At 27.5% G+C, this 8760-nt stretch overlaps 1 pseudogene; it reads left to right on the forward strand.

Annotated features, from left to right (window-relative positions):
- The first annotated feature begins 742 nt into the window (after nucleotides 1-742).
- Nucleotides 743-4808, forward strand: LOC147909743 (uncharacterized; annotated as a pseudogene).
- Nucleotides 4809-8760: the final 3952 nt, after the last annotated feature.

Genomic DNA, 8760 nt, shown 5'->3' on the forward strand with positions numbered 1-8760 from the left:
GAGCAGTATACCCTCCCTCTCCCTATAAGTAGCCACATACCCCATCCTATGGGATATACGGCAAAAATGCAAGGATTTCAAAAAGTTTATTATTTAATATGAAAAATAAATATTTCGGATTTCTAATATTTTTTTCATAGTAGTAGACAGTACAAAGTTTTTACTGATATAGTTCGTTTACTTTAAACATAGTAAATAATACTTAATAAATTAAGTTTTTGATAGGTGCGACATATATACTCTAATCCCAATAAAAATAATCTTATAATAACGCTATGATTATACCTAATCATCTTTGATTCCTTGCCTTATAATATTGAAACTCGTAGTATGGATTACGTGCCAAATATGATAAATATGAGTTACAGATTCATTGATTTTATTATTTTGTTTTTCCAAATTCTTTTTATTTACAATTGGCATGCAAAAAATTTCAACGTATCATTCTTATTTAATGGCTACGACAATTAGTCAGCAGCTTCAAGGCAGTCTTGAAAAATAAGAATAGATTACAAATAACAGCTATATTATTCGTACGTCATTGCTTGGATATTATATAAGATTGATAAAATAATTTAGTTTGAAGGATATCAGGCAAGCAATTGTGCATTCATATTTATATAAAGAAGAATTATTCTACACAATATGATGGTTCTTAATAGTACATGTTCGAAATTATTGAAGATTCTGAAAACAATTCAAAAAGTTCGAGATGAATGTAGATACATAAAAATGATAAATATTCGATCGAGCATTATTTCCAAACAATTTTGATATTTGGATTGTACAGGAACAGTACTTGTGGTTAAACAAGAACATCATTATGTTTTTTCTGAATGTATCAAAATCATTATTGGACTTTATTACAGCCTCTTTTCGCTAAGATTATGGTAAGCAATCGCCTCTGCCGATAGAAGTAGTTAGTTAGTAGTTGAACAAAACCCGAATAGTTGAACAAAAACGTAAGTATTGTAGAGGACAGAAATTTATGAGTGAAAATTTTGCAGTATCTATCTTTATCACAATATTGGATATTCTCTTGTAGAAAAATACTTCTGAGCACTGCTAGCCCGCGAAAAAATATTATATATATGTAATTATATAAAATTATATATAATTTTATATAATTGTATATATAAATGGACATATTTTATATATCTTCATTACTACTATAGTACAGCGATACTGTAGTACCTCAAAACTACTACTGCGCAATAGTATTTTTCTACAATGATTATGTATGCATATATTTTTTCGAGGAGCTTTTAAAATCAATTATCATATTAAAGTGTACTCACATATACGCTATATTTATAATTCAAAGGCATATTCTCTTAATATTATTCTGCAATTAATTCATGATGTATCGAGCATGTTTCTACTCCAGATGATGCGCACGCTGAATAACAATAAAAAATTGAATCCAATTAATAAATTTTCCGTGAAATTATATCTAGCTGTTATGTACTATTTACAATAGTATTTTTATATTTATATCTACATTGTGTACATTTTACATACTATTAGACGATATTAGAGGAGATCGGGGATAAAAGTATTAGGTGTTGGAATTAATTCGTAGCGTTTTACAAGTGATGGGAAGTACTTTCATTAATGTATTTTTTAATGCTCATGTGAAATAAATAACATTCTTTCATTAAAAAACGCTACGAATTAATTCCAACACCTAATAACATTTTAACTTTAAAGTGTTACAGTTAAAATATAATATTTACATTTAAAAAATATATATCTTTAGATGTAGGATTTATTTAACTACAAAATTTTCTTCGATTTAATTTTTTTTCTGTAACTAGGAAAAAGTTATGTTTGTTTAAAGACTGTGAGGAAATTTTGTTACAATCATCCCAATCCCTGAGGACGATAGAAACGATTATTATAACAGAGTAGAGATAGGTAAATGTACCACATTTGCCAGAGATATAACACAACTACATAATAACTATCATACTATGAATAATAAAGGCTCTGAAGAATAAATCAAAGTATAAGGATATCTATAAGGGCCAATACTAATTAGTCACGTGTAATTAATTTAACAATCGTTATATATAAATTGTAGATGCTTCGGTTATCAATTTGGATCCTTTTTAATACAAATATTTAATACTTAAGAAAAATATTCGTCATATAAATAACATGAACATCATAATTTAAAATTATATAAACGGATTAATGGTTTATTTTTAAACTGTAAGTCTTTAATTTTCTTTCGTTTTTCGTGTTCAATTGTAGCTGGCGAATTGCGTTGTTGTCGATACTTTAATTGTGGAGAAGGATTTTTCAAGCCATAAACATAATTAAGAGAAAAGTCTTTAATAATTAAGAGAAAAGTCTTTAATAATTAATGATAAAACAGGATACTCCAGCATTCCTTTAAGAAAAAAAATAACGAAAAAGTAACGATTCGTTATATTTTGAGTAACAATAACGATAACGAGTTACTTTTGCAAGTCAATAATGAGTAACGAGAATTAGTTATTTTTAGGAAAAAGAATGATAACAGTAACGAGTTATTTTTATAAGGTAACGTTGCCAATCCTGAAGTTTTTTCTTATCTGTCTTATGTTTTCTTGTTAATGGGATTCTAAAGAAAAATATAAATAATATTGTACAAAATAATACTAAAATAAAATCAAGTAAGTTTGGGGATAATTGTAATGTTACAATTGACCCCAGGCATTGATATTACTATTGTTCTCTAATGATATTTTATGACTTATAGTAAATTTTTTAAATAAAAACCTAGATAAAAATCAATCCAAATGTGCAAACCATCAATGCAGATAATCATTAAAACATATTATAATAATACATTATACCTTTATTATAAAGAAAAAAAAATATTTTAAATTTTGTGCAAACAATAAAACTTACTTGATGCATAAAAAAATAATTTTTGTTTCTATACTCATACTCTATGTTCCGTAAGAACCAGCGTACGAACGATTCAATGCCGATCTGTCTATAGAATTTTAATAGCCGCATACATATATCTATCGTAGTTTAAGAAATATGAACGATGTTACTATTGTACCTTGTTACTTTTGTCTCCGGTCTTCCCTATATGCTAATTTTATAATATTATAGGTCTTTTAAACTGATTTTTTTCACTCAATTTCTTGCATTTACCTTTTTTCTCCAACGAGAAGAGAAAAAGAGGAAAAATAAATTATACACGAAATTCTGTTGAAAAGATCTACATTAGGGATTAATTATATATGTATTATACTTTTTTGTGAATTTATTAATAATATAATAGCATAATTCACTATACTTCTCTCTCTCCCTCCCTCTCTCTCCCTCCCCCAGGCATACAACAGACCATTAGCTGGAAAGTCTTGAGTCGAAGACTTGTAAGAATATGCAATTTGCAAAAAATGCATTTGATGATACTAAACAACATTTATACTCGATAATTTAATTAAATCGATAACGAGACTAAAAGTCGCTAAGCTGATGATGTCCGGATTGCAAGTTGTCTCTAAAAGATTTCGTCGCGTTGTGTCTACTTGAAAAAAACGGACAACCGCGTCCTTAAATCATAATTGACAAGTCATCATACAAAATCGAAGGCGTGAATAACATGGAGATATCAAGCATTATTATGTACTCTATTCTTTTGCTTTGTCCAGAAAATAATAATAAGAGTACACGCGACCAATGGGGATCGAGATTTTTGGTCACATATGGAGATTATGGATATTATCTCGGGATAGAGGTATGAGTATGTACTTAGCGCTAATATAAATTAATTAATAATGTTTTAGATATCTAAAACTTCTGTACTTATACGATTTTTTCAAATACATTTGTTGCAGTAGTTTCAAAGAAATAAAGTAACACTTTGAATCTTAAAGTGCGATCCACTTCACGTTACAAATGCTTTGAAGAATTCTTTGATAAATTTGTAAAATTCGTTCTTCTGATTGATCAACGAAGTATTTGCAGTATTGAGTGAATCACACCCTTAATCAATATCTCAGTATTGTCTAATTTTAAGGATATTACTCTCGAATAAGAGCACATAATGAGATGTCTTATCGAATCATTGAATTACTATTCTTGGATTTTGCCTTATAAGGTGATAGCATTATCCGCTATAGATGCATTAAATATAAGTATGCCGCATTTGTACATGTCAATGAGTTACGCGGAATGGATTACCTATAAAAGGTTAAGGTGAATATATAAATATTTAATTTGTTAACGTGGAGTTCTAGCAGAATATTAAATATACATTCTATCAGACAATAATGTAAATTACAAAGTAAGTATAATATATTTATATAGTATTATTTTTTCAATTGTTGTATTCATATTGCGCTACGTTTTAAATTAAATTCCCAAGATTCCAAAGTAGCTTTGTATAAAATGTACAAGATATTCAATTAAATGACAAAGTTCAGAAAAGGAAGCAGAACTTGAAGAAATCGAAAAAGCAGTTATCAAATTTTTCTATTATGCATAAATAGTAGCGCTAATGTGTGTCCCAAATAATAGAATTTGGACAAATGATGTAGAGAAAAATTCATATTCGATATTTTTATTGCGTGTATTAATATCAAAGTATCTTTTCATTTAATCCTTCATGATCACACTTCAAAAGAGCTACACGATGGTACACTCTGGATTAAAATAATTCATTTTTGAAATGTTACCAAATCAATAGTATTAGTTCCATTGACTTCAAAAAATTACAGTATATGATTTCATTCTTTAAGAAAATGGAGCAATAACGTTGTAGTGATAGTAATAAAGTTGTAGTGAAAAATTTAATTTAAAAAAAAACTGTAAACATGTTAAAAATTCGAAAAAATTAGTTTTATTACTGAAAAAAATTATAACTTTTTAAATTTATAATATTTTCAAATGCATATTCGTCTAATCCTCTTGAAATATTTTATCATATGCTCGGATCGTTTTAACCCATGATGATCATGAAGGGTTAACACTCTAATACTGAATTTAAAATGGTATAGCAATTCCTATTGATTCAATTAATAAATAATATTTATGAAGAGACAAAAATGACATTTTTGAAAAGATAAAGACGCAAAGATTATTTCAAATAATATTTTATTAATATAATACGAATAAAAAAATTTACACATGTAAGTATTATTTATGGCATTACAAATGTTTAAGAATAACACACATACATATATGTATATAGAGGATTACGCTAGAAGTCGAAAAAATCACATTTCTCGATTGTTAATGCTAACATTTCATTAAAGAGAATTTTTAGTATAGAATATAAAAAAATTTATTTTTCTTACATTTTTTGTATATCTATAATTTTTTAAATTGTCCTCAAAATAATTTTATGAAATTAGAAAATTTTATCAATATTTTAACAATCGATATTAAAGAGCGAGTAAATAAAAAAAATCTATCTAACATGATCGATACTCTCTTTTTTTTCTCTGTAAAACTATTTCCATTTTAAATTCTTTTTGAATAATATATCCGCTGTATTCTTCAATTTGGAAGATGTAATAGATATGGTAAATTAAAATACGAAGATTATTCAAAAATTAAAAATCTTCATTATTTTTCGACGACATGAAAAATTGTTTCTCAAAAGTTGACAGCAATGGCATGTAGCGGGGATCCTCCCCTCCACAACGAGCGGTGAGCTGAAATTCTCTGTTCTCTGTTCCCTGTTCCTTTTATTGTACGGAGCCCCTTAAAGAGAGATGCTAGAAACTAAGCACCATGTTATCTCTTCCACTATGGACTAGACTAAAGCAGCTACAGCTCATCATCGTTCGTTGTGGAGGGGAGGGTCCCTGCTACACGCCACTGCCATCATCTTTTGAGAAACAATTTCCGTGTCGCCGAAAAACAAAAAAAGAAAAGATCTTTAATCCTCGTAAATTACTTTTGTCTACTTATAACTATTAATAAAAATATCTAAATTTTAAATGTTTTTTTAATCTCTTCTTTTTCATAAAAACTATTAATCCACATGACTTCTATTTTGAAATATATATTAATACTGTTAGTTGTTTCTTATCAGATTTATATCATTTTCAATGAATGTATTTTAATTGTTGAATTATCTTTTAGTAAACAAAAACAACTTGACCTATCAACGTGATGACATTACTTGCTACGAAATGCATTAAATATGTATAAGCCGCGTTTGTATGTATCATTAAATTATGCAGAATGAATTATTTATAAGTTGGAGATAAGCATATATAGGATGTATCTTAAGTAGCGCTCACTGATCATATAGTGCTATTCCTAATAAAAGGCAACTGCATTCCTTGAGTCGAAAAGTCGTCTACTATTTTGCAATTAAGATCTCTTTAATAAATGCCTATTGATCAAAATTTAATATGATATATTATTTCAGTAATTTAGCGTTTTTAAATTCGATAAAATTTTATGCAGTTCAAATGACTACAGATATGATATATATGCACGTACATATATGTGTATATAAATTCACAATGAATTATTTAAGCATTATAAAAGATTCAGCTTCAACGTTATGGTTATTTCCTATTTCTTATTTGTTAAGTTTACAAATATACGGTCTAATAAAATTCTTATTATTTATATTTATAAGTTCCTAACTCACTTTCTAAAATTATACTTAGGGTAACTATGTTATTTTGAAGGACATAATTTTGAATTTGATTAATAGAGTGTTTTATCTCTCACATTCAGAATTCCACAAAAGAAATTTAAATTTTGTGATTAATATTTTATTAGAAAATGCCTATTCGTTGAAATTTATTTTTGAAATTTTGAATGACAGGATAAAAAAATTTATAAAACAATTCAACTGTATGGAGATAAGACTTCTATCAATATAATTGAAAAAGAACGTATCAGATAGTTCACAATTACTTTTATTAATGGAATTTCCAACAAGTTTTGTAAATTTATTAATGTATTATAGGGTTGCTCATTATAGTATTAATAAATTAAACAAATTCATTAGGCTATACAAGGATCCTTTGCCGAAATTTGCCAAAAGGAATATGGTTTACCAGATCGAATGTCATGATTGCGATACTATCTACTAGGGAAAGAAAACTAAAAATAAAATTAGCAGAACATCGCAATCATATATGTAGAGTTACATCCACTCGTTCAGTTATCGCAGATCATAGGAGTTGCAATCATGACTTTGATTGAGATAATGTGAGAATTTTGGATTCTGAGAAAAATTATAATAAGCGAATGTCGGAGATGCTCTACAAATCGTCAATCTAATAGTCTTAATATACAAACTGACACTGAGGCTTAATTCATGGATACATAGAAATTCTTAATAAGTTGTAATATGTTTATTTTTATCATTGACCAATATGCTTTATTCGTGCGACACATCTCTTTTTGTATTCAATGATTATTATGTGACTAACATCAGAATGAACATGACTCTCTTTTATGTTACTTTAAATTATTTTTTAATATAACTTTGACATTATGATTTTTAAATTTGTTGTAATGGATTGACGATGCTTGGATCCACATGCAATCGTTGTTAGAGATGGGGTGAGTTTCTGGCTGGCATACATTAATTACGCAAATTAATATCCATCTATTCAAAAAATCTTGTTGCAATTGTTAGCTTGAGTACTACTATCTGCTCCACTCAACTAAGCAACTGGTTGGCACAACATTAGACTATGTTATCTCTCATCACATTTCCACTGTGACTATATTATTGGAGGTCGGACCTACGATTGTGCGAAACGCAGTTCGACAGATTTTATAGTGCGATAAGCGGTATTTTTTACTGAGGATGGCTCAAATAGTGAGCTGAAACGTACAAAATTTATTTTGTGATATATCAATAGGTATTAGTTAGCATTGCGCATTATAATATCCAGCGCTATCCTAACGCCCATTTGTATTTTGCCGTTATTTTTTCATTATAATTTAAAGAGTCTGTAAATTTTGTATATTCCTTTACTTTAATTTATTTATATTATTTATATTAATAAAATTACAATTTCTGATACATAATCAAATTGTCATCCCCGCGATATCACAACTTATTTATATATTCGTGGTTTAAAAGTGGTTATACAAACGAAAGATCAAAAGAATTTGAAAATCCAGTAAAATCTAGTTTTGACAAAAGTTTAACAACATATGATATCGAAAGTTGCAATAATATAGCTGTAGTAAAATGTTCATAATGCAAGAAGTCATTATGTTTAAAACATTTTTTTCATCGAATATCATTATTATAATGAGTATAATCAGTATATGATACAAAATATAAATTTATTGTGTATAACATTTAGAAATCATTTCATTTAAACAAACATTCAAATCGTATAAAATGCGATTTTTAAAATTCTTGAATTTTTTAAAAACAGAAGTTTGAGCTAAGAATGACAAAAAAATTCTTTTTCTAATCTTTCTAATACTATATCAATGATTTTTTTGTAACAATCCATTTAGATTTAGCGGAGAAAAAAATATTTTTGAAAAATCATTTTTTTCGAGATCTCGAAATGGTGTAGCTCTTTTAGGATAAAACTTCGTACAAAATATTCTTTCATCTGGATATTCATTTTGCCCTGTGGTGATGAATTACGAGGCACAAAATCCCTTTATCCTGCTATACGCTTTGTAAATAAGTATCATAAAACGCAATTTTGTATAAAAATTAAAGCAAGCAAGAAATTAAATACTTTGAAATCAGTAAAAGAAATGTGCTCGAATTTTACACCGATACTCACTCATTCATAATAAAACAAC

This window comes from Acromyrmex echinatior, chromosome 5 (genome assembly GCF_024713525.1).
Source record: "Acromyrmex echinatior isolate Ae372 chromosome 5, ASM2471352v2, whole genome shotgun sequence".
Classification (NCBI taxonomy): Eukaryota; Metazoa; Arthropoda; class Insecta; order Hymenoptera; family Formicidae; genus Acromyrmex; species Acromyrmex echinatior.